General features: G+C 38.7%; 1 protein-coding gene across 2 annotated transcripts in view; it reads right to left on the reverse strand.

The window, feature by feature from the left end:
• Positions 1–23,091: 23,091 nt before the first annotated feature.
• Positions 23,092–27,122, reverse strand: part of LOC148955765 (uncharacterized) — a 44,570-nt gene continuing 40,539 nt past the window's right edge. For both annotated transcript variants that reach the window (XM_089108334.1, XM_089108333.1), the window contains exon 4: positions 23,092–26,527. The gene's annotated coding sequence lies outside the window, so the exon portion shown is untranslated. The remainder of the gene's footprint in view (positions 26,528–27,122) is intronic.

Below are 27,122 nucleotides of genomic sequence, written 5' to 3' on the forward strand. Positions count from 1 at the left end.
TGTGATGTAGGCTAATCCTGAACTACTGCTTTTTCATTGCTTTTGGCTGCTCTTTTGGATATTATTAATTTTTTCTTTTGGGGATTCATTCCAAATTATAAACTGATAAATACCTAATATCAGTCAAATTATAAACTGCATCTAAAAGGATTAAATTTATCAAATTTAAAAATACATGATGAACACTTCACATGAGAACACTTCAATTACAATGACACAAAAAACACTTTATAGTTTATTCGCTATGAAGAAAAATGAAGTGCCAGCTATTTTCTTAGGTAAAAATGAAAAGCTCATCAAAAATGAAAAAATGAAAGTGTAATTAAATGAAATAATATACAGACTGAAGTAGCTCCAGGAAGATGTTGAAATTTTCATCCTAGTTCGTCACTTTTAATCTAAGCAAAATGTTAAGAAACTTAATATCAATTATCGAGTTTAAGCTTAGATTTCCGAATACTCCCCAGAATTACCTAATTTAAGGAAGTCGCAACAATAAGTCACTTGTGGTCAAAATATCCAAATACTTCTCTTTGATTTCCGCCCAGACTCAAAGCTTCTGCTACGGTCATTTCCATGGAAATCTTCAAAGAGTGTCTTTTTAAAATAGCTTTCAAGCGTAGTTAGGCGTATTTAGACTTTTTTGCTTTTCTTCAAAGCTTTGAAAAAAGTGTTATAATATTCCAAATGTTACAGTTGTGCATATTTTTGGTAATCATTTGTGGGGTGATCGAATTTTCTAAACCACTGTAGATACGTAAGAACGTTGCAACATCTAGTACCCTGAGGTCATAAGACTGTCAAAGACTCCTCCTTGAGCCTCCCAAATTGAAAGCTTTTATTATGACCTGGCCTTTTAATGTAACTTGGGCACTGGACCAAGGGCACCATTGTTACTCGAGCGCAACGTTAGGTAGGGATGTCGATATCCCTTTTGTCACACCAGTTCGTTTTAGTATGAATCTGCCTGATACATATGGATGAATGTTTTCAAAGTTAACCCGTTTCATCAATAGGAAAAATAACCGATTGGTCGCATTATGTCCGTTTCCCATTGGACGATAAATCCATGCAAGTACTGTATCAAGTATAACTCACGAAAATCTTGTTAATTTTGTCAATTTTTCAACTTTTTGGCATCCCTGCTTTCAATAGAAAAAAAAATCAAGGTACTATCACTTAAATATAATAACTCCCTATGCCCCCCTTCTGGATACCATCTTGATAGGATACCGTCTCTGCTTTAAATAAAAAAAATAATTAACTTATTGGCACCCCTGCTTTAAAAAAAATCGATATATTATCATTTAAATATGATAGCTCAATACCCCCTCCCCCCTCTGGATACCACCTTGCTAGGATGCCGTCTCTGCTTTAAATTAAAAAAAATCAACTTTTTTTGATCCCTGCTTTAAATAAATAAAATTTCGCTCTATTATAATTTAAATATAATACCTCCCTACCCCCTCCCCCTCTGGGTACCACCTTGATAGGATACCGTCTCAGCTTTCACTAAAAAAATAATTTACTTTATAAATAACTAGGTCACTATATGGTTCAAACAAACATGCTAAATAGCCTTATACAGCTTAGTGTTCCTTGAAAAAAAAATTTAGGGTATAAGTAAATGGGTACAAATACAACAAAAAAAATGTAGAAATTATTTAGATATACCTCAAATTATTGGAAAACTGAGTGATAGATTCGCCATGGCATTCATCAGATCCAAAGAATCTAATTAAAAGGGAGCACACACAAAAGCCAAATAAGGCCAATAGCCTATGAGAAATCGCAAAATACCCAAGACAATTAACAAGTTCTAAAGGGGAGCCCTGGGTCTATTAAAATATTTCAATGGTTTCCTAGAGAATTTGATATCATTTTCTTCTGTCTCCAGATTAAATTGAATATATTGTTATCTGTTTCGCATCCCCGCCTTCAATAAAAAAAAGAGGTATTATCATTTTACAATGATAGTCCCCTATCCCCCCCCCTCAACGCAATAGTTTATAATTTATTTATGAATCATATTTTTGGGGTAACTTCCGGTTCAATCTTTAATTCCCCAACCTTGTACATAGCTTAGTCTATAGCTAAATTTTGTCTCAGGCGAAGGTTGTTTTTTTTTTTTTTTTTTTGGGGGGGGGGGGGAAGTGGTAAAAATTTTCCAGAAAGAAGATTGTATTTTCTATAAGGCGTTCAATAATTGAGTATTAAAAATTAAGAAAATCTTATCTAAAAACAGCAAAAAAAAAAAAATCTGCAAACTTACAATTCAGCTGTAGAAACAATCTGTCTAGTCGGGGAGCCAAAGTTGAAAATCTGACAAAATAGCAATCTGAGGGGGACAAGTGATTTGAGAGAGGTTTTAGACTAAATCGACCATGCTGATTATGAATATCTCGGGAATATAAGCGCCAAAGGTGCGCTTGGTGGTTTTTTGCAACTAAGTTCGTTGATTTTTCTATTTCACTCAGACTAAGTCCAGCTTTCTACTAGAATGTTGTAGTTGTCTTTTTTATACCTAGCCAAAACATTAGGCGATCGTTAATTTACCACAACAGTAAAAAAAAAAAAAAAAAAAAAAAAAAAAAAAAAATCCTGCTTCAAGCACAACAGCTTCAATATGCTTCAAAATGCTTTTAAAGGCTTTTGCTTTTTACAATTTTATTAACATACGATTGGTCGAATATACATAATTTAAATATGTTTAGCAATGTTTTTTAAGTTATTATTTAGTCAAACTCGTCGTCACTTTCAGAAAGATCGCATGACCCAGCACAAGCACAAAGCAAGTCGCACTTGCGGATTCCAGCACAGGAGCACTTTCCAATACACATATTTCTAGACTTGCAATGAACTGCAATACGGTTTATAGAAATCGGCCACTGCGACAATGAATTTGTCAGAGGAATAACCCCGAAAGCGTCACTGTATACCCATCCGGAATTTAGGGGGTCTAAAACTATTGGTTCAGACTCCATAGCCTGTAAAACGATTCCCCACTGATATACAACTCTAAGGATGTGATATTTAAAGCTGTTTTCAGTGGGCGGAAGATTTTTTAATGATTTTTTCCTATGGAATAAGTGCACTCGCAGGTCATTCAAGGAGTTAAAGTCAGTAGGATTCTTTCCATAGGCTGCGATTGTTACTTTTCTTGCCACCTCCGTCACTTCCTCAATATAATTTGATATGTTGACGAGATCAATCTTGACTTTTCTCGTCAGTTTCGCCACGTCACTAACAAGATCAAATTTCAAAGCTGCTTTCACAAATGTCTTCTTATCCACAGAATATGTAAAGCTCGTCGCGTCAGGTCCAATTAGGCAGTGTAGAAGTCCAATGCTGTCAATAAAGTCACGTGGACGAGACCTAGCTAGCTCGTGTACAGGGACAACTCTGTCAGGGACTTGGAGGACTAGCTCCTTCTGTTTGTTCTCTTTCGTAGCTAACAGCGTAGAGGAGTGTTGCAAAAGTATCACCAGAATATCTGTGTCATTGGCCCGAACAATGACAGAAGAACTTCCATTCCTAAAGCTGGAAGCAACATGGACTGCTACACGCATGTCTGCTTCTTCATGTGTACTTGCAAGCTCGAGACTAAGAGGAGGCAAAGGTTCCAGGGATCCTTTTCTAGGCAATATGCCAACATGTCGACGATCAGGGAAACCTCCAGCAAGTATAATATCAAAGTTCTTACTTTTACTTCCAATATTGCTCCAAAACTCATAAATAAAAGCCACCAAGTTAGCTTTGCAGGAAGAACTTCTAAGAATTGATTGCCAGGAATCACCGAGTTTGATGCTGTCACTATATGTGGTACTGACCTTCAAACTCTGCTCACCCCTTCGTCTATGGCAGCCACTACTGTCTTTTAAGCATACTGGTGAGCCAGTTGGGTCCTTGATTCCATAAATTCCATCATACCGGTCAGAAACTACATGCAGTTGGCATAGATTATCCGGGAGCTGACTAAAAACCTTGCACGTCAACCTTCTTGAAAAATCAGACAATGTCTCATCCCTTGACGGAGTCATAGTCCTTAAGAGCGGCATAAAGTCCAGAATGAGAGACAGCCTCGAATTGACATCAAACACTGGCAAAGAGCAGGCCTTAGAATCTAGGCAAGACAACCCTTCTATAAAGTTTATCAGATCAGATTTCTTTCCTGTTCTTAATCGGAATCCCTCGGATTGCGCTTCGAACAATGCCGGGGAATACTGGAGGTTCATGCTGAAGTATTTTTTTTAGCATGTCGGTTGCTGATCCTGGATTTTTACCAACATTCAGCAGAACTTTTTTAACTGCTTCTAGTTCTTCTACAGGGTTAGCAAAAGTACGTTTCGTCTTTTGGGTAGGTTTCAAGCAGCTTTCCATGGTTTGAACCTTGATCTTTGAAAAAGCACTAGAATTGCCTTTTAAATAATCCTCTACAGCATCCAATCCTATCTTCTCTGCTGAGACAATCCGTTCCGCTATTGCTGTATCAACAGTTTCAAAAGTGATCACATTCACCAACGGCACTTCATCATATTTAAAAGGATGTATATGCTCTTCAAGAATACTAACTGACTTGTCTACGAGGCTACTTGTCTTGTCATGGCTTTGCAAAATATTGTTGTCAAACTCAGTCGCCCCATCCAGTCCTGCCATCGACTGAAGGGAAGAGGATACTCTTGAGCAAAATGGCAATGTCAGTGTCCACTTGGCAACTGCTGCTTTGTTCAGAGTAACACCTCTTAATCCACTTTTTTGCTTTGCTTCCAGATTTAGTGAGGATTCTAGCGCATGGTCCGGTGCGACACAATTCATTGAGCCAGGAGTCCTTTTCACATTGAACAAACCTTCCTTAAATATTTCAATCAGTTTCTGAGGAGCACAGGCCATTTCTCTCAAATATAGTGTCAAACATTCTGCATATTTATAATGTCCAGATGCAGCCATATATGTGATCATTAAACTTGCTGCTTTGAGATGTCGCCACCAATCTCCTGACCTTTCTGCAATTAAAAAGTGCATCAAGATGAAGCAAATTCTCATCTACTGTAACCATAGTTTTGAAGTAAACGATGTCTCGAGGAAGCTGTCAAAGTCCTCTAAAGTCGATTGCAGATCACTTATCGCATCTGTTACAGTACCCCAACTGCTATTCACATCGATCTCTGAGAGCACCTTCTCTATGTGATCCATCACTGCTGTATCCTTACCAAACGCTAAACAATGATCTTCGAAAGCTTCAAAATACATCCTGCACAAACCTTCCGCAACAATTTGGTGGGCTCTCACACAGCGGTAAAAGGGTTTACCTGTCATAGCTTTTTTGGCAGACCCAGGCAATAAAATATTTGCTTTTGAAAAAGCTCCTCCAAGCCAGAACCTTTCATGAGATACCCTATGGCACCTAAAAAGTTCATAGCGATGTGTAGGCCCCCGAGCCTAGGAACGACTTTTTCGTAGCTTTTTGGATCTTTTGATCTCAAAGCAAGTATAATCTCATAAATTGCTAAGTCACATGTGATCACTGTGTATTCTTGATGAAGAGAATCAGCTGTCTGCTGTAATACCGCAACTGCTTTTGCAACAACTTCAGGGTTTGAAGGTGAGCTAGGGATTATTGGCAAATATCCAATGCGAGAAACAGGCATCATGGAGCTTCTTCCAGCATCTGCAAAATATTTGAAGTCTGGAAGTGTCAAGTTGTCTGGTAATTGCACTGCCAGAAATTTTGTTGGCAAGTCACGACAGACTGCCCAAGATAGGAAAATGGGAGCGATGGAAACTCTTCCATCCCCTCGAGTCATTTCGAGCTTAAAAGAAGAAGGTTCTATGCAGCGTTTTCTTTTCAAAGTCACTTTTTCAAAGGATTCACTTCCGAAATCTGATTTTGACAATGCACGGCTTCTGCACCGGGCGCGCGATCGAACGACTGAAGCAGACGACGTACCAACATCAATCAGGTCCTTCGAGGGTTGGATGGCAATCATGGTAGTTACGTGGGATGACGTGCCATCTACAGTTTGCTCCTAAAGTAGAAGAAAATAAATTAATTTGTTTGCAAGGAAGTTCAAATAATTAATAAGGATAGATCAGTTATTTGTGGCGAATCCAGGATTTGGGGAATGGGGGGAAGGGGCTTGGTCACAAAAAAATTACACTCTTGTCTCGAGTATTTCTAGCTCTCGGCAGGTGGTCAATACCCCTTTTGAAAAAATCTTTTGGACAAGTGTATGGTATAAAAACAGCTTCCGCGAAATAGCTGGCATAGAAAAATGTTTTCTAGAAAAAGCGGAAAAAAAAATCAACTTAGCACTAAGAATCAGTGTCTTTGGTCAGAATTGTGACTAGCCGTTTTTAAAGTGACTAAGGCCAAATGGGACCGAGAAATGCCAGGCATTTTGGACTGTTTACTTTCGCAGGGGGGGGGGGGGTATCCACCGGGATCTGCCAGTAAGACCCCCCCCGGTGTCGATTTATGAAAAAGGGAATACAAAAAAGGGAATTTTGGGATTAAACCGTGTAGCCCGTGATCAAATATTTTCATGTGTTTGACTCAATGTTATTACTGTAACTTGACCAATTTAACATTTTAAGGAGCTTTTTAGGGTGCTACAAAGGCAACTAGCACCTTAACCTGCTGGATCTAAACTTAAGATTCTCTAAACTTAGGATCTTCAGGCAGAGAAAGCATTTTCTGCCGCAAAGCCCCTAAAATTTTAGAAATTTATCACTAAACAGTGTATCATTCCTTATATTTGCCTCTTAATACTGATTTTAGAGAAGTAAACACCCTTAAAAATTAATATTGTGCTGCAAAGGGTCTAAGTTATTTAAAAATTGAGATTAAGGAAATGCTGTTTTATTTTTGTTCATTTGCAGACACAAGAACTAAGTGAATGTCTGAGACAGTATTTTCTAAAATTCCGGGACCTACCACTGGAATATAGTAATAATGTGGTTTTCATGTTTCCTTTAAATTAGACCCTGCAACATCTTTGCAAGGAAGCAAATTATCTTGAAAGGCAATATTATGCCGCAAAGCGGCAAAAATTTTTGAATTTAGAACTAAGATTTAGACTCTTCTACCTCATATTTTGATGTTTACCTCAAAATCAAGGTTGTCCAGTGAAAAGTGAATAAAGTCTCCTGGGACAATTCCTTCTGGTATGTGGACGTTGTCAGTTCTTTCTTGTTGTTCCTTTGCTTTCATAGCTTCATTGGTGACAATGCGTTGAACTGTGCTGTAGCTAACTGTCATTTTCAGTCTATACAGTAGAGTTATAAGATTTTTGTTGCGAGTTTTGTGGTACACATAAACACCTAGGCCAGTATGTTTTGGGGTCTCTAATTCTCCCACTTGAAATAGAATGTCCTGAGCCAAACTGATAATATCTTCTTTCACAGCATCTGTGACACTGTATCTTTCGCTAGCATTATCTGGTGGGTCCTCAAAATCGGCAAAAAGGAATGCAAGCATGTTGAACAACATTGGAGGGATCATAGAATCTGCATACTCTGTAGTAATATCAATATATTTGTCACTACGTTTGTACTTTTTCACTGTATCAATTAAATCAGCCTTTAACCTTTTCACTGTGTAAAAAAACTCACTTTTAGCTTTATGTTCAAACATATCGTTCATTGAGTTTGAACAATGAGGAGTTTCCCAGTCAGGAACATTGACAAATGGTTGGCTCCCTGTAGGACTTTGTGTTCCGTTTTCAACTGATTCAGGGCCACTATTTTGCATGTCATCTTCACTGTCCCACACTACTTCACAGTCAAATGATTCACTGTCACTCTCTCTGCCAGATTCGTTTGTTTCACAGTGTGTATCTAAGGTAGGACTCTCTACGAGCACAACTGAATCATCTGCTTCTTTGACAAACTTTGAAACCTGACGGCTCAGGGCTCCAACAGATACTTTATGCTTCAAATAGTAAAAGCACTGGTCTGCCTTTTTACTAGAGCTCACTTCTAGTGCTTTGCCATACTTCACACTCAATTGCTTTTTCAGTATCCTAACATCATGGGCCTTTATTTCCAGACCTGAACTAGCTAGTCCACTACTTAATTTCTGCCTTAGCTCACTAAGTGAGTATATTCTTCCTTCCTTAAGACGAGTTTCAATTTCATCCACCACACTTTTTGCAACAGCCTCTCTGGCAGAAAAGTTAGTCTCTTCCTCAGTCTTCTTTTTAAAGAAGCTAAGCATGCATTTTTGGTGGTATTTTGCACTCAACTGAATCAAATTTTTGTCTTTGGACCTTGCAAACACAGCAGGCATTTCTCGTAAAAGTCTTCCAGCATGCTGTGATAACTTCTGTTGCCTTTCTATCGTTTTAATTGCAAGAAGATTCTCACTTTTACGCTTGGTACTTCCCTTTTTGCCACAAATGATGCAACAGTCAGCATATGAGAAACTCACTTCTGTTGCCAATGTTCTAGTGAGTCTTGCAGGTGTAGCTGGCATATTTGCTTCCTGGAGACCTCCATGGAGATCATAAGACAAAAATTTTTGTCTACAAGTTCTATGCCAAACAAGCCTTTTTTGTAAGAAGTTTGGTTGCTGACAGTCCTTTCTTAGAGCATGGTACTTAGCATTGCACTTGCATCTGGTCAATAGAAGGTCTCGGACACGTTTTATATCACTAACAGTGTGAAGCTGTCCTTTTCCATCGGTTTGGTAGATTAAACACTTTGCATAGTAAATTTTTTTTTTTGGGGGGCTATATAGAGCATCTAATTTTTTTCTGGCAAATGATTCCATGCTATTCTGCAAAATAGAGAAGAAATTTAGTATGGTACTAATGGTAACCTTAGAAAAAAAATTCAAGAATTTCTTCATGATATATAACCGATCCATTTCCAGTATCTACAGACAATTATAGTCTATAATAGGATCCTATAAGCAGTGGAAAGACCTGGTGAAAAAAAAATCTTCAAACCAGAAAGTAATTAAAGGCCCCCCCCCTCCAGCAGTGATAAGAAGTCCAAAATGGAAGAAAAAAGACACTTCTTAGTGCTAAATTTCAATTTTTTAGCCTCTGTAAATAATAATCATATTCAGTCTTGGTCCCTCAAAAGATGGAAAATGACAATTCTTAATGATCCATTGTGGAGGCAATGGGCAGTGGAGGCCTGAGTCTCAACCCATTTGAGTCCACCCTAAATAATAATAATAATGCTCCATTGAACAATTTTACAACTTTATGGCATAGTATTGGGCATTGCAGCATAGTATTGGCCAAAAAGAAGGTACCACCAAACCTTCTTCAACCTAGCCTAAAATTTTTTTGTGCCACCTAATAGCACGTCCAGACTATCCGCTTTCTGGAAAAATGGGACGGAAATCTGGAAATGTAGACAGGTCTTCCATCCCCTTTTTCCGTTTTCTGGGCAGGAAGGATCAGAGGGTCCGAAAATGGAAAAATGGGATGGAAGACTGTAGTGTGGACAGCTTTTCTGGAAAAAATGCCAGAAGAAGGAGACGATTAAACATGATAAAAGATAAATAAAAATAGTTGTCTAATGTGGTTTAAAATAGAAAAAAGTTAAATAGTCTAACAGAGGCTCTAAAATTGATTTCTATAGGTTTTTGATCAGAAAAACAGATTACATAAGTAAGTCTGATAAACTAGTAAATATATTTTTTTAAAACATCTAAGTCAGGATTGTAATTCCTTTTTCCGGATGTCCATCAAATTTTTCCAGAGAGCGGATAGTCTGGATGCGCTATAAAGTTAGTGACTTGAAGAGCAATGGTAAATAGTGAGATTCTTGACACACAAAAGAGGAAAGAGAAGACGGCCAAGTATTGTCAGAGTGTACCACCTTTGCTTGACTATGCTTGAAAAAAACCTGTACCACCTAGGCTAGCTCACAAAAGAGCCAAGCTCCTCGTAAAACCCCTCCCGTGGACACCACTATAATTTACTGAATAATAGTAAGAAATAAGTTGCATATATCAGGGGAAACTAATCTGCACCTTTACCCTACTTTTAAACCACTTAAGTAAGCCTCTAACTATCCTTTGACCCCAAAACTGGTAAGACTTTTAGCCTATGCATTAAAAATTTATATACCAATGATTCCTGAAAGACGAGGCGAAACAATAAAAAGTGAAATACTAATAAAAACAAACATTTGAGGATCAGATAATAGAGTATTAGCTTTTTAACCATCAATTTGCACCAGCATGGCAGATGGCAGTAAACATAACCATAACAAAGCCACGAGAACGATGCAGTGTCATCTACTTAACAATAAACGTGTTAAGTTTTAAATTTTTTACCATAGATGATTGAGTCGAAACTTTGACCTCATGTTAAACTATGAAGCGCACTTTGGTGGTCGCAATTCCCGAAATAAATGGAATCAGCATGTTCAAAAACATTGTTTCCAAAAGTCAGAACTCATGTACCAAAATGTTTTTTACAAATCGTTATTTGACGACTTTTTCAACTTTGGCTCCCCGACTAGTCGGCTATCAATTTCAAAATCCAACAAAAGGCTGAAGCTGTATAGTAGTGAATGCGTTCTATAATTCTATTCAACTTGAAAATAAAATTCTTGACTACGAATGATGTAAGAACTGGCGATTGGGAAACTGTAATCAAAATGATTTAACTTCATTTCACAAAGACGATACTTTTTTTGTCAACATATGAAGAACTGTGTATATATATTGCAATATTTCCAATAACATATTGCATCTGTCTGGTTTTTATGCAAAGTAACAAAAGAGACGAAAATTAATGAATAAGAGAGTAGTGAAGAATTATGGTGTGCAAAGTAATATTTGGAATGGAAAGTCACTGGTGATAAATCGCTAGGGGTGGCATCGTGATTGCGTGATTTCCGGGGATTCGGGGAACCAATTTTTTTTGGTGGTGATGCATAGATTTTCGGGTAAACACCCGAAAGTTTGGGGATAGTGCAAGCCCTGCTTGATTTCTAATCAGGAAAATCGAAACACTAAACCACATGAGAAGGAAAGCTCTGACTTTGCAGTTGACGCAATAAAGAATTGCCGCAAAAATAATTTAAAGTCGACCGAACGCCGCCGCCTCTGCCGGGGGCGTTACGACACTTCGGCGGTGTTTGACCGGGCCTCTCGTCGGCGGCGTTCGGTCGATCCGCAGGCGCGGCGTCTATACACACATAGTATCTTTTGGCTCGCTGAAAATCTGCCACAACTTACCCTGAAACGTCTTACTTAATAATGTAAGCCATTATTACGATGCTGCTTTGTTACCCTATTGGTAATCTACTTGATCTTACTTTGTTTTGGTTTAGTTCAGCATCTGCCTAAATATTCCTTGAAAGCTTCACCTTAATACCGTTAGCTTGTGTAGTAGCAACAGTTGTTGTAGCAGTAGTAGCATTAGTAGCATTATGCACACAGGACCCTTTTTCAACATCCCTTTCAACACACGACAAAATTTTCAACTTGATATCATCAACCGGTACTGAAGCATTGCTGATACGTCTTCTTGACAACATATGGGGTATAGTGTGTTTCGATTTATTTCAATACAGTTACATTGCCCAAAAATTTTCGCCTTAATACCCTTAGATTTATTAGTAGTAGTAGTTGTAGTAGCCCCAGTTTGGGTAAAGAATAAATAAATGAAACCCAAAACGTATAGAAATTACAACAAATAACCGAGTCAAACTCAAATCAAGCAGAAATAAGCATGAATAGGGACGACAACCCCAATACCTTCTCAAGGCCGTAACATAATTTGTACTGTACTAAAAAATACTAATGATCGCACATTGTCAGTTTAACTTACAAATACACCGTAAACGTTGCTATCCCCCTATTGCCGCCGCTATGTGATTGGTCTCAGTCAGGGTTGCCACCGCCATGAATTTATCCATGAAAAAATCGATTTTTCAATACACTGACAAGGATTTTGGAAACGCCATGGATTTCCATGGATTTTTCAAGAAAACATGTTTTTTTTCTCATGGTATGGAATTAGCGTCACCCAGAAAATCAATCTTTACGGCGAGCCAAAATGGGTCAGCGGACCCGATGTCTCACCACTCTTTCATCTGTGGCCATAGATGGCGCTCCAGCTCCTCCTTTACTGGACCAGATGACGGGCTGAAGAAGTCCGTGACATTCAAAACTTCTGGAATGTGATTTGTTTTGATCAGTTTTAAAGCTTAATCCGTGCCCAAAAACAAAACATCTGCCCCTGCCTTTGCCCCCACCAAGGTAAGTTGGAAATGGCTGTACAGGAGAGTTATGTGCAATGGAGACATCATATCCCTTTAGTCAACCTCATTGGTTTTGCGTCTGATAATGCAAGTGTGATGCTCGGTAAACAAGCGGGTTTGAATACGCTTTAAAAAAAAGATGTGCCGTGGCTCGCCATTTTCGCATTCTTTCGCTCTGTGTTCGGCCGCTGCTTGTGATGTTATAGATCCTAAAATAGTATAATTTGCTTACGGCGTGTAAAATTTTGTCAATTATACTTTACCCACAATATTTTACCCGTCAAAGACACACTGGCTAGCAATGGAACAAGTTGTGAAGAGGTTGCTTGAGCAGTGGGGTGCTCTGAAAACTTATTTTCAGAGTATGCTCGCTGATAACATTCCTACCGCCATGAGCATTCATGAGGGACTCGGGAATGTCAAGGTTCGTATTTTTTACCTCTTTCTGGGGTATGTATTGCTTGTCGTGAAGGAGTTAAACCTCGAGTTTCAAAGTGAAAGTGTCAGGGTTCACCAAATCGTGAAGAAAGTCCGGGAAACATTGAAGGAATTAATGCAAAACTTCATTTAACAGGAAGTTGTAGATAGAAAAGACCCCTTCAAAATAAATATGCGGTCCCTGAACAATCTAAGACCTTACGAAAATGTTTACTTTGGGCTCAAGTTTCTGATGCTCTGTGAAGGAATGAGTGGAAACGCGGATTTTAGTTCCAATTTGATTTCCGTTAAAAATGATTGTGTCATGTTTTAGCAAAGACTGTGTGAGGAAATCATTAGAAGGGTCGATTCTAGTGACGAGCGTTTAGTTCAGCTGGAGTGCGTTGACCCAAAGGTAGCGGTAAGTGACCGTATAATTAGCTTGGTAGGAATTTACTCACGGTTTTCCGCTACCGTGAGTTTTGATATAGACCAGCTCGACAGAGACTGGCGGAAGCTCAGAATTATCCGCGATTCTCTGGGCGATTTGGTCAAAAAGAAACCAGGGGCATTTTGGTGTGAGCTTGGCATGCTCACTGACGCTGGCGACAGCCCCTGTTCAGTGCACTGTCAGTATTTATGCAGATACTTGTGTGTCTGCCACACTCATCAGCAGCAGCGAAAAGACAATTTTCGCTGCTTAAGTTGAATAAAATACCTCTAAGAAATAAGCTACATCCAGAAACGGTGTCGGCACTCATGAGAGTAAATCAGTATGTCCCGGTTCCATACGAGTGGGATATCCCCAATTTCATCATTATGCGTGCTCGAGGCTGGAAGTGAAAAGGGGAGAGAAAGGAAGTACCGTCGCGAACAGAAACAGTCCTTCCTTATGTGTTCGCGGTGAACCTTAAATGTTTTTTGTCATTATTTGAAGTTCGTTATCGTTATTTGAAAATATTATTTGAACTTCACGAATAAACCATACCTGAGTAGAATTTGAATACTGATTATAGAATATAGAATGCATATGGAACTTTTTTATATTTTCCAAATGTCGTGAATCGATTAAATTCTGTTCAAGGCACATGGTCAGTCAGCTTTTCATTCTTGCGCACCACAGTACTTCTATCAGCAGAGAGGGATATCACAACAGTTTTCGATTCCCGTCACCTAGCGACAGAATACCATTTATCTCCATGTTGCACAACAGTCGAGTCGGGGGGCGAATCGGAATCCCGCTCTGTCAAAACCAAAAGTAAATAACCGTAACAGAAATAGGAAAGTCGAGCGCATCTAATCAGCCTAGATCCCCACGTTTTTTCATGCAAACATTTTCTTCCAGCCGAATCGCTTATCTTTTCGTACGAAGAAATCAGCCGGAAGAAAACGGACGCGAGGGTCTAACCTGATTTGAGACCAGCATTGCGCTTATGGCAGTTTCTTACTTCTGTTATGTTTATGTACTTCTGGTCAGAACCAAGCTGTACTCTCGGTTCACAGAGATGCGATCTCACGGTTTCTCCTTAATGAAGGAATATTCTATTTTTGCTGGTTTGCGAGATACGTTGAAATATTTCAGCGCATTCGACGAACTATCACATGAAACAAAAGGCAAACCGTGCATTTCTGTATTGCGACTACATGAACGAAGATCTATGTCATCGAAAAGCCGTACCTGCGAGCGACGCGAAGCGTTGCGAGCGGCAAATTTTTTCGTATCTTTGGCAACAGTGACAAACATGGATTTTTTCTTACCCTTGCCATGGATTTTTTTCTTCAGCTGATGGCAACCCTGGTCTCATTGTTCATTTAACCTCGTAAATTCACACCGCTTTTGCTGAAATCTTCTTTACCCTTAACTTGTTTAAGTTTTTGCACAACGAATGTGAGAAGAGTGGCTAATAAATCATGTTAGTTTTAAGAACCATTATAACTTGATTCCACCACAAAATAGTTTTAGCCAAATTTAATCACTAAGTTTCTTCTCCTGGTTAAGTTATGTAAAATAGTAAAAGATAAAACATGGGAAACACAGTCTTTTGATGAAGCATAATTTGGACTAATAATCTTTTCTTTTTTTTGCTCCGTTAGAGAAGTTCTTCTAAAATTTTTGGTCATACCGTAACTCAAATGAGGTTGTGAAGCACAGTTTATGGTCTTTCGTTAGTTAAGCGGAATTAACTAATATTTTGGTGGGAAAAAATTGAATATGTTTCATTTACGCTCAGAAATTGTGTTTTGAAGACTTGTTTTCAGAAATTCTGTTTTCATTATGAAGCCTTGGAAGACATCACGGAGCTGAGCTGCAGCCCTGATGTCCTCCCACCACGTTGAAGAGTCATCTCCCCTCTACCCAGATAATGTTCATACTGTCGTCGGAAGGTTTGTTTTGATCGACCTCTTTAACGCCTCCCTTCAGGATACCACTCATAAACTGTTCATAGAAGTTAATTTTCTGGCATACGAAGGACGTGGCTAAGAAACGTCCATCTCTTAAGTTTCAGAAAGTCAGTAACTTATGGTTGACTGGCTCGCCGGCGAACTTCTATGCTTGTGACCACCTCATGCTACGATATTTTCAGTATTCTTTTAAAGCACATATTTTCATAGGCCAAGACAAGTTTCTCCAATTGGAAATTTAATTTCCAGCATTCACGTGCATAGAAAAGAATAAACTTCACACTGTTATTCATGAGGAACAGCTTCAAGCGCATAAAGTATTTCCTACTAAGCCTGATTGGTTTCAACTTATCGTAAGCTGATGTCGCTTGTCCAATCCTCCTCTTGATTTTATTGGCTATTTCATCATTGTAATCAATTCAACTCAAGATGCACATTGACCTGTTCATTGCTTTATCTTTGCATTTTATTGTCAGTGGAAAATCAAATCTGGCCATGTTTTTTGTCTTGCCGACATTATACACCGAGTAGTTGTTGCAGTTATTATTTTGGTTCTTCGAGAAGTAGAGCGTCGTCAACGAAGTCCAGCTCAGAGACCTGTCGGCTACTAATCTTGGCTCCAGAGCAGGAAGACTGTCGTAGAATGTAGTGCATAACAATAACAAACATGAATGGGAAGATGGAACATCCTTTTTGACACCTAACATTATCTTGAAGAAACGTGTCTCCCCATTTTCTGTGCGTACACAGCATTTACTCTCTTCATAGAGCACGATTATCATTTTGACTAGTATATCAGATTCTCCGTTAAATTCAAAACCTTCCATAAAGTCCTTCGAACACCAAAATAGAATGCCTTTTCAAAATCATGAAGACTTTGGCCAGCACGCCCCTGGTCTAATCTTTTGGGACTTTTTGTTATTCGAGACGACCACTTGGAGAGCAGTTCAAACAGCAATTCTGGTTAAAGAGATCTCTTCAGCATCTCTGCAGTGATTCTATCGAATCTATACCCACGTGGTTTTTTCAATTTTTTAACAGCTGCCGTCACTTTTTTGGTGCTGGGGAGGATGAGGTCAGTACTTACTTCAATTTGTCAGAAAAGCAAATTCGGCACTGTTTTTGGAACATAAAGTCTGAGTCCATTTAAGACTTTCTCAAAATGTGAGCCTCATCTCTCTTCGGCTATTTGTGAATGTGAGATAATGTCTCCGTTTTCATCTTTTACAAAGAATAGGTATGTTTGTTTTCTTTCCAAGTATTTTGTCCGCTAGGCAACGGACCATTTTCGAATCTCCATACTTAGAAGCTTCTGCAAGCGCTGCTTTTTCCTCAATGACAGTTATTTTGTCTCTCCTAGCACTTCCTTTCTCTGCCTTGTTCTCTTCTTTGTAACGGAGTTGTAACTGGGGTTTTTGCTCAGGAATCGAAGTGTTCGGGATAAGCGTCGTCTATGCCCTTAGTGATGCATTTTGAGGTGTTATCTAAAATCCATTTTTCTTTCCTTTTGTTCTTGAAGCCAAGGTTGGTCTAACATCATGATACAAACTTTTAACTGAGGTCCAGATGGTTTAACGTCAGAGTCACCAGCTCCGTCAAGCAGGTTTAAGGCTTCAAATCTATTATGTAGTAATATACAGAAGTTTCTACGGATATCAGGATCTTTCAACCTATTGGTGTCGTATTGTTTTTATGTTGCGGCATTAGATTTTCGCTTCTGAGCATTCAATTTGGTTCTTGCTTTGGCTATCATCAGGATACGATCCGAGATAACATCCCCTCTTCTAAAACCTATTATCAAGTCGTTGCTTAGTGTATAGTCAATTAGCAGTGATCAATTTTCAACTATTTCTCTCATGCAATGTGGGCCCAGAACTTCAGGTCAGTCTGGCGGTCCACATCAACTTTAGCATTTCGATCGCTAACTACGCAGAGTATATCATGCCTTGAAACATTTTTTGTGGTTAATTGCAGCATATTGTAGAAAACACCCTTGTCTTTATCACCAGTTTCATTTTTTGAAGCATGGCAGGCGATGATGGTTCTAATTTTTTAATAAGTAGTAATATAATATAGAAGCATAGCGCCTACTCTACGATACAATATTTAGTTTGTGATATACGTAAATACGATGCGGTATGCTTCATACATAAAACTTTATTTCTGTTTAAGTGTATGATACACGTAAATGATTTACTAGTGAAGATTGTAACCCCTATGAAAATTGTTCTATCGGTGCCAGGAATGATTGTGATAAAACTTTGACTGATTGATTGCTCGATTCCTTTATTTTCATCAACTCACAAAAAAAACAAAACACTTAAATAAACATAGCCATTACTAGAGGGTCAATTGACCATTGCGCAGTGGCTCTGTCAATTAATTATTCAGTATAATCAACAATATAAAAATAAAGACACTAGAAAAAGAAAAACAGAACCAAAATACTAATAAAAACCCCGTTCAAACTGTGGTTTAAATAAAGAAACTGATTCAGAGCCCTTAATGCTGTCCAGGAGGTCATTCCAGAGGGTTACACTCACGTTGTATGCCCATATGTATTCAATAAGTTGTATGCAATGCGCTGATAATACCAATGTTTCCTGAAAACCGCACCCCATTTTCTCAACCCTATCCCCCCTGTGTCCTCCTTTAAATTACTTGGGGCCACGATTTCTTCTAATTTAAAGTGAGATATCCACCTTGAAGGTATTGTTGATAGAGCTTATGCGTCCATTTCCCTCCTTAAGCTCTTAAAATAAATTTTGAGTCCCCATCTCCCATTCTTTAAGGATCCACTTTGCCATCATGGCATCTCTCGTGAAGAATCAGAGAAGAATTGAATCCATTCAAAAAAAGCTTTAGGAATTATTTTCAAAGAAGTTAAGGTACCATATTTGTTCCTTCTAAAAAGCCAGATTGGAAACCATTGAGCGCAGGAGACTAGCGCCGCGCAAAAAATTGCAATGATAAAAACCCTTGAACAGAAAACATTGTCCCAAAAAGACACTCCCCACCCAGACACCGCCTGCCACAGACTGTTTCTGAACCTGTTCCTATCTTGTCCCCCTTCGTTGCTCTACCTCCAGACATGAAAAAAACTTTGTCCCTGTCATTACAGATAAATAAACAGAGTTTTCTTCTTCTTTTTTGTTATTATTTGGTAAGGGGGATATCCAAACTTTTTGTTTGTTTGCTTGTTTCGTTCCCTCTCTCCTTTTTATGTTCTTTTCAAAACTTTTTTAATTTGTGTATTATTTAATTTTTTAAGTTTTATTAGTTTTTATCTTTTTAACTAGATGACATTTTGTAGTTTTTAATATTTTTTACTAAGGATATATCACTCCGATATTTTGTTATGGCATTGTCTGTCAGTGTTTTAGTTGTTGTTTTTTTATTATGATTTTCTTACTTGTTTTTTTTTTTTTTCATGGACTCTGAAATTTAAATTCGGCCTTTTGATGCTTGTGATAGTAATTTTTCGAGATAAATATCCTAAATATACATTATATCGGGATTACGCATATCAAGGAATACGCTTCAGCTGTAGGTGTACCGTGAAAAGAAAATAATTTAAATCTTCTCTTTCGCTTACCTCGGTCACCCTTTAGTTTCCCGGCGCTTTACCATCTTTGTCTGCCTCTGGTACACCCCCACCGCAAGCTAAGGATAGGTACATGATATCTACATTGAAATTGCTAATATCCCCTTCTGAAATGGGGGATACTTCCGGAAGTAGTAACCCTATATTTTCAGTGTTTTTAATCGCATTCTTCCTAACCACTCCCCACTCGTTGGCTCCAAAGCCAGCAACTAATAGAGCGGGGGCCATTACAGTATCGCCTAACCACTGGTAACTCTTGATGAACCCAGGCACAAACAAGTTCAGATTCCCGTTATAATCGTTCACTCCTAGGGCTGGCGCTGCAACCAATGCGTTCGGCGTGGCCATGGTGGAATGTGACCTACCCCATGGTCGGTAGTTGATAGCATATCCCACCCCTCGAGCAAAGTATTGAGAGTACGCATTCAGTACTCTGGCTCCATATGATAAATATGACCACACTGGATAGTTCGCACTTCCTGCACCGCCAATCTTTCTGTAGTTTAAATCACCTGAGTCAGCGTACCATCCAGCCTGACCACCAGTCATAATCACTTCACCCTCTAAATTGATGGAGACTCCGTTCTCAAAGAAGGCCCACTGATCCGGCCACACTTTCAACATCCAGCTGAATACTAAGGGGTATACAATGTACGGTATTCTATGCCCCCAAACTCCTTCCCATTGATTTGCATTGACTAGAACGCCTATATCTCTCCAGTTATTACACCAATAGTCTTGATCGAGTGCATCTGGATCTATAACAATATCGCTAACTGAGGCAAGCTCCGCCACGGCTGCACGCTATAGGCACAGCGGATCTTTACTACCCCTCTTCTGGAACAATTGCTGCCCAAATGCTATTACTGTACCTCCTCCAGACACGGCCTGTCCTGCCATGGCATTTAATTCGACACCACCTATGTTGTTGGCGTTTAGTACCAGACTAACACTCAGACTAATGGCCTGAGCAACCCCCGCCCCTACGTATAGAAGTTTGGCCATAACCTGGCTGCTCAGCACTTCAAAGTTGGTGTCATTTACTTGATATCCAGCTGGCTTCTCTATGGCAGCAGTTGCCACATCCAGCCACCTCCACAGCGGGTTAAAATCTCGCGGAGCGTATAGAGCCGTAGTTGTAGCACGCTCTAGGGTAGCAGTGAACCACCGCACCACGCCAGGGCCCGCACCCTGCAATACTCGTAGTTGCACCAACCAAGTGCTAGCCTTTATGAAGCCTTTGACCAAGGCCCTCTGTTCCCCCCTAGTTACCGCAAGTTTTATTAGAGTTGACCTCATTTCATCAGCGGTGAAATCAGCGATAGCGGGGTTCCCTACAGGTTCAGGGAAATAAATGGATATCGGTATCCCTGGCCATTCAATTTGATTTAAGCGGGGCCTCTCGTTCGCATTGTCTATGGGCATGGGTATACCTGCCCTTGCCAAGTGCCTCAGACACTCCACTTCTGTAGCAGAGAAGTCTTTTGCGAGGCAAACTATTCTTCGCTCCCTGATGTCTTCGGCCAACTCGTTGCCCACAGCGACGTTGGTCCAATCTCTGTTTCGGAAGTTGGCATCCACTGCATTCCAGACCACTGGATAAGCAGGGTTAACCGCCACCCTTTCCGCTATTATAGCACGCTGTAAAGCCATGCTCCATCCCTTAGTGTATAAGGCCGTTGTGTCGCAGATCTCGCGGTTTAGCAATATCTCGGTGCTAATAGTCAGACATGTTGCATAGGGCAATTCCAGCTTTCTGGTTAGTGCCGAAGCGACGGCTAGGGTGTCTACATTGGTGAGACCTATCATGAAATCATCAATTAGAGCAAAACTCAATCGACCTATTGTTTTACAATATATGTTGGTTATTTGGATGGGCGGGTCACCATTTGCCGCAAAGAGTGGTATATGGTCTAACGCATTATCCCCACGTCTTACTTTCCATGCATCGTTGCATATAAGAGGGCAATTAAATTCCCACTGAGTGACAGCGGCATCAATGTTGATATACTGCGGCTGCGCTTTCAGGTGAGTGTGCATCCATTCTATCACATTAGACTTAACATTGGGCCCTAGCAAGTTTCTTACTGGCCCTGCGGTCCCCTGCCCATGGATGGAGTGCTCCCCAAACTTAAGTTGGGGCATACGGGCGTCGACTCGCTCATGCGAATTCTCAATTTGGCGTGGCGTGATTTGTCCCAAATGCTCATGGTTAACAGGCGCGAGCTCCACCTTACATACAGTTTGCTCATGGTTAACAGGCGCGAGCTCCACCTTACATACAGTTTGCTCATGGTTAACAGGCGTGAACTCCACCTTGCAATCTGTTTGCAGTACTCCCTTGTGTTGAGTATTGATTTGAGGAAATATTTCAGAAAATGAGCCAATGATCTCTTCATCATGATTGGGGTGATTCCTTTCTGCCTCTGACACACCCGAGTCAGACCTAGATGGGCGATTCATTTCTTCCTTTGACACACCCGAGTCAAACCTATTGTGGCGATTCATTTCTGCCCCTGACACACCACAGTCAGACCTAATACAGGTCTTAATATCCGACATAACCACTGGGCACCCGGCGGCGGGTGGACTGTGCCGATACGTGAGTTAAGCCGTTGCAGTCTCTCGGCATTTAGGTTTCCCATTTAGCACGCCCTTACCCGACCAAGGCTTGACGTTTTGGCACGCATTAAGCGCTCACGCACGAGTGGATTTAGACAATAGTAAATTACACTAAAATCACATACAGTTGACAACCCACGGCATTGGACTATACACGTGGGGAAAATACCTCCTGGGAGATCTTCTAAACAGTTTTTATTATAGTTACCCACAAAAGCGGGGGAAAGGGTTGTTTATGACCACTAAAGCCTTAGCAGGCATACAATAAAATTATATACTCGCCATATGGCCGCCAATGCGCGAGTTTCCCCTTTTCCGCACGAGTCCAGGGTACACTTCGAGGGTATGACCCCAAGCGAGAGCACTTAAGCCCATCAAGCCACCGGCCAATGAGGTACTAAAGAACAAACCCTGGAGTTTGTCCGAAGAGAACCGTACCGCCTTTCTCTTCGGACAAACACTAGGGTTTGTTCTAGGGTAGGGTTCGCATTAATGTATTAGAGAGTAGATACGAATTATTCTAAACAAATTTCCGGTGGAACATACTACTGACCGTATGTTTCGTATTTACGATTTCCTTGACTATGAGAACCTTGCTAACCTTTAACTATTGAAGAATGTTGAGACCGCAGGGGCAAAACCCAAAGGAAGACAACGCAGAGACAAGTGAAATGCAGAAGTTAAACCCGGAACGCCTTGAAAACATCTAAGCCAAGAAAAAGGGAAGACATTAGAAAACGAGTGGGTATAGAGATCCTCACTCGCTCTCGCTATGTTCAGTTCCTTACTATAATTGTCGTTTACGTAAAACCGTACGGTTACGACGCTGCAATAGTACTCACAATAATTTCCAGGCAAGGATGCTAGGACGATAATTGAGATTACCACAAACTATCACACATCATATTATGAATCAGGTAACAGTACTTAATAAATTTCAGTAACCAGCATATTACAGAACTGTATAAACATAACAATCCTGAGAACCCCCATCAACAAGCATAAGATATAAATGCATATTTATCATCCTTGATAAACTCTATGGACCGATATACCATATACTGCATGGTTACGATATTTGGTAAACCCAATCAATCTACATGTCATAGATTTACGTGTTAAATCCCAAAGAAACAACGGTCAATAAGCCCCTATCTCTATTATCCCGTGAATGTTACAAAATAGTTTCTGGAGAATGATCCTAAAAACCAACTTTTAAACCCTGGAAATCAAAAGTAACCCCAGTGACTAATCCCTGAGTGACAATATACTTCAGTTATAAGTTAAAGACAATATGTCGAAGGAGCCACTAAAATTTAGTTTTAACCATTGCTGAATATAGACGTCAATTCCCCTACGATTAATCAAGAAACAAGTGCAACTTCAATAAAGAAAAGCCACCCAAGAACATTTTTTTTCGAAAAACGTAATACCCATGCGTTTTAAAATATCCCAAGAATGAAATGCTGAGAGGAAAACCAACCCATTTGTCAAAAATACAATCCCAGTGATTAAACTCCTCAACGATAACATACCTTATGAACTATCCCTAGATAGCAGGTGAAAATAAACTCTGAGATCAAATTTCAACACACCTATAAACGGAAGTATCAATTCCCTTCTGATAAATTAGAAACCACTCCATCGTCCATGCCATGAATACAGCCACGTTCGAACAATTTAGTGCAGAAACTATACTCTAAGTGCTTTAACATTTACCCATCAAACACAAAACGAGTGAAGGACAATAATCAAACGTCAGAATAAGTGAGCACGTTAAGAGACACGTAGGATGGTGAAATAGATGTGAATTTGCATGTATCCATTAGTAATTTTGATAACTTATCAATAGTGTTCAATAAGGAACATACCCAGTGAAAATTAGTTTACTATTACCAGTCAATATGGTAAACATAGTATTGTGTGTTTTAAATCGTTCCTTTATATATGTATAGCTAGTTACTTAAGTAGAGTTATGTGTAGAATCGTTGTATTACTCCATTAATTTAGCGTAGATAGAAAGCATGATTATCCCGAAGACTTCTTATAATATGATAATAACTTAGTCTTAAAGTAGTAGTAGTATAGGGTCAACCAAATAAAACATTATCATGGGAAATGTAGGAATTATCAGTGTTAGAAGTAGAAATGAAAAAAAAATGTGCAGTTAGACTGTAACCATAGAGAATCTTAGTCCGGTAGAGGAACCTTAGAATAAAAAATATAATAAAATGAGAAAAGTAATGCTAAGATAAAAACAAAAAAATAGTCAGGAGTGCTTACGTAAAACTGTAAAGTATTATAATGTTGATAAAAATTATATAAGAAAAATAATAAATTAATTTCGAAATATTTCAAAACCTAAGGGCAAGCAAGTCCTAATGATGAGGTCATTATTCAACCATGGGAAGGGTAATATGTACCGTGAAAAGAATATAATGTAAATCTTCTCTTTAAATATAGGAAACTTATTTCCTTATGAAAATACTTTCAAGATAAGTTAAACTCCCTTTATTCTCAACCAGATATCCCTTTAAAACACCAAGTGAAAAAAAGATAATTAATATTCGCATATTTCAAGCATACTGTGTTGTACTTTGTAGAACTTCATCCCCTTTGGTTTACAGAAGAAAGAGTCTTGAATACGAAGTAAGCGTGCTCTATTGAAATTAGAAATGAGACAGATTTGAATTTCGCGAAATGAACAAAAGGGACTTCAGCACGCTTGAAAGATTTCAAAAGCTGAAAATACGGGTATAAAAGAAGCGTATTCCATTGATGTTAAAAGATAAGAGGGATTTGAATATTTGCGAAAAATGGTTATCTGACTGTTGGACATTGTAAAACGAAGTATTGCGTACTTTGAAGAATGTGAAATGTGAATGATTAAAAGCTGCGATAAAACTATTGGACCCAAAGACAACATAATAATAATAGTTGGGCAACATAATAAGAGTGTGGGGGGTACTCCAAGAGGAGTTGGGCCAATCGTGAATTAGTTGTTATTTCTCAGAAGCAAAACCCGAGTTATATCTTAGTGAAAATAGGACTTGAGATCAGACTAGTACAAGACTTAGATCATTCAATTCAATGCTAATCTGTCGGTACGATTAAGTCAGAGCTTTTAAGAAGTTTTTGAAGTTATATGCTCGTACACTGCTGTATGTACTAATATAAGTCACAATAAATCTATTACTTTCTTATTTGTGTTTTTCTTTCATATGTCTGTATCACGCTACGTAGTAGGCAACTAATTCAAGTGTCTCCATAGGTAACGCTCTCATAGGGAAGTTAGTCTCTGTGTACCATTAAAGGAACTTGGCACAGGGATGACCCTGGGAGGTATGGCTACGCTTCTAGACTAGGAGTTCTTTAACAGTAACTTCAAGAGTCGACCCTTTTTCCCCATTGTATTTGGCGCAATGTTGAGTCCGAATAACCAAATAATTTACCCCCACGATAAATCATAATAAATACCCCCATTACATAGAAAATAACTTTTACTGTAACAGATTTATAGTATTATACTGGTATTGATTGAATTTGCAGAACAATGCTTCGACAAAGGAGCTAATTAAGCGTTTTGTCTTTCGAAACACGAGTAAATGTCAAAAATTAACTGTCTCAGCAGCAATAAGAAGGCGAGCCTCCATCCCCTTAGTCCTTAAGCTGAACTCTGTATCCTCTATACTGAGAATCAAGATGCCTTCAGTGAGCCTCTGATAACAAATTTTGGAAAAATGCTAATTAGAAAAGCTAAGCAAAATTCTACGGATCGTATCATTATCTCATATCGCTATCTCATTAAAATTTTGTATCGCCAATAATAAATTGCAGCCTCATTTTTTTTTTTTTTTGCAAAATTCAATCACCTATTAGTCTCGTATTTTTTATTTCGTAAATATTAATAAAATAATTTTTCGGTGAAGCATAGAACTGACCTTGTACTTTTTCTGATTTCATTAAAGCATTATTCTATTATGAGTCATTAAAATATGCTTGCATCGTATCTCAGTCATATTTCTTATTCCTAATATTTCTTCAATAGATGATAAATCATGTTCGTATTATAGCCAAGTGTTGTTTTGAAGAAAATTTCTTATTCATTAATGATGAAAAATATTTCAATTTTTTCTTCAGTTGACTCTAAGGCATGGTTGGAAGAGCATAAGCTCAAGTTCAGAGGCGTAATTTGCTATGGGATAAGGCAGCAATCGCCCCCTCCAGACCTCATTTCCTCCCCCCTCCCCAAACCACCGTTAGGAATTGAGTATTATTTCAATTACTGCAGTATCTCTTCAGTTTTTTCATCTGAATAGTTCTATTCAGGATATTTTGAGTTTTTACTCGTATCTTACCATTACCGAAAAAACCGCAATGGCTATTTCACAGTCCGCCAAAGAAAAACTTCAAGAAATGTGAATATACTTCACTATGAAAGACTTTCATGTTCACTTAGCGGAAAGTCTTAGGTATGAGAATGCCTATGCCGTTCTTGCCAAACTTGAAGCTAATTGTGTTATATTTAAGTCTGATCCAGTGTTAGAATTACGTTTTGACATCGGTCGAATGGAAGTTTCCACGTGCCCTATTAACCCAGGTGAAAGAGAATTACTAACTAAGACTTTACTTTGCCCTACCAAGTGTGAATTGACCTATTTGGATCACTTGATCGTTCAGAAAAGCAAACATTCAACCGCTAACTGGAACCAATGTAGAAGTGAACATCGCACCTGGTAAGATTAAACGATTTTCTCTTTTATTCATCTTCTTATATTTGTTTATTTATGTTTATTATATATTACTATGTTTATTTATTCAATAGTATATTTTTTATTTTATCCTTTTTAGTATTTATTCATTACTTTAATTATATTTTATCTTTTTAAATGAGTAATACTTGTATATATATTTATTTTTGCGCATATGTATTTTTCTCGAAAACAGTCCCATGTTTTTTTGGCAACTTGGTATCCTGGGATTTTCTAGCGTAAAAAAAACTATAAACGCTTCGACATCACTTAAGTTTAAACGGAGAAATGGTAAGTTCTTCAACTTTTATGGACGGTGATCCAGTGTCTGGGGATACATCAAGAGCTTCTTTTGCTGTATCTACCAAAAGGAATTCGCAAAGAGCTTCTTTGGACGTACTTTATGGGGTGAATAGGTATGACAAGTCCGTCCATCCATCACTTTCTTCGGTTCCAGTTCGGAAAACCTCCAAAGCCCTTTGAATTAAATCAACAGTCCCTAAAAGAAAAGAGAAAGTCATAGGTCTATTAACAACTATCAATACCTAAAAATAAAATATGGTAAGCCATCGAGTATACACCTCGTATACGTTAAGTTATGGAGCTCAGACGTTCTCCATACGCAATACTATTTTTTAACTGTGTTGACCAGTCTAACCCCAAAATATCCCCTGAGTTTTGTTGAAAAGACATCAGAGAAATCACAACTCATATTCTTTATGAATCTACAAAGTATCTGTACCTTCCCTAAATCTGAGAAATATCTGGGCAAGTTATGACAAACTCATTATCAATCAACTAAATTCATTTTAAGGAGTATTAAAATAAATTTTTGAAGCTTCCTGGGATATCTTATTATCTATTACATTTTATAAGTCAAAGAAACTTTCAAAAAGGAGATCCTAAAGTATTTATGTTATATTTTAATTTCTATTTGTAGCGTTATAGGGGATGGAGGGGGGAGGTTGAGTAACCACAGCAGAGTAAGAAAAAAATAAAATGAAATAAATTTTGATCGAAATTAAGAAGTCTGTCCACTTCAAATTTGCTTGGTTTTGACGTTGGAATGTGTGTCACTCACAGTAGGTTTTTTT

The sequence above is a fragment of the Artemia sp. Qi Xiang Cuo genome, chromosome 2, assembly GCF_049724085.1.
Source record: "Artemia sp. Qi Xiang Cuo chromosome 2, ASM4972408v1, whole genome shotgun sequence".
Lineage (NCBI taxonomy): Eukaryota > Metazoa > Arthropoda > Branchiopoda > Anostraca > Artemiidae > Artemia > Artemia sp. Qi Xiang Cuo.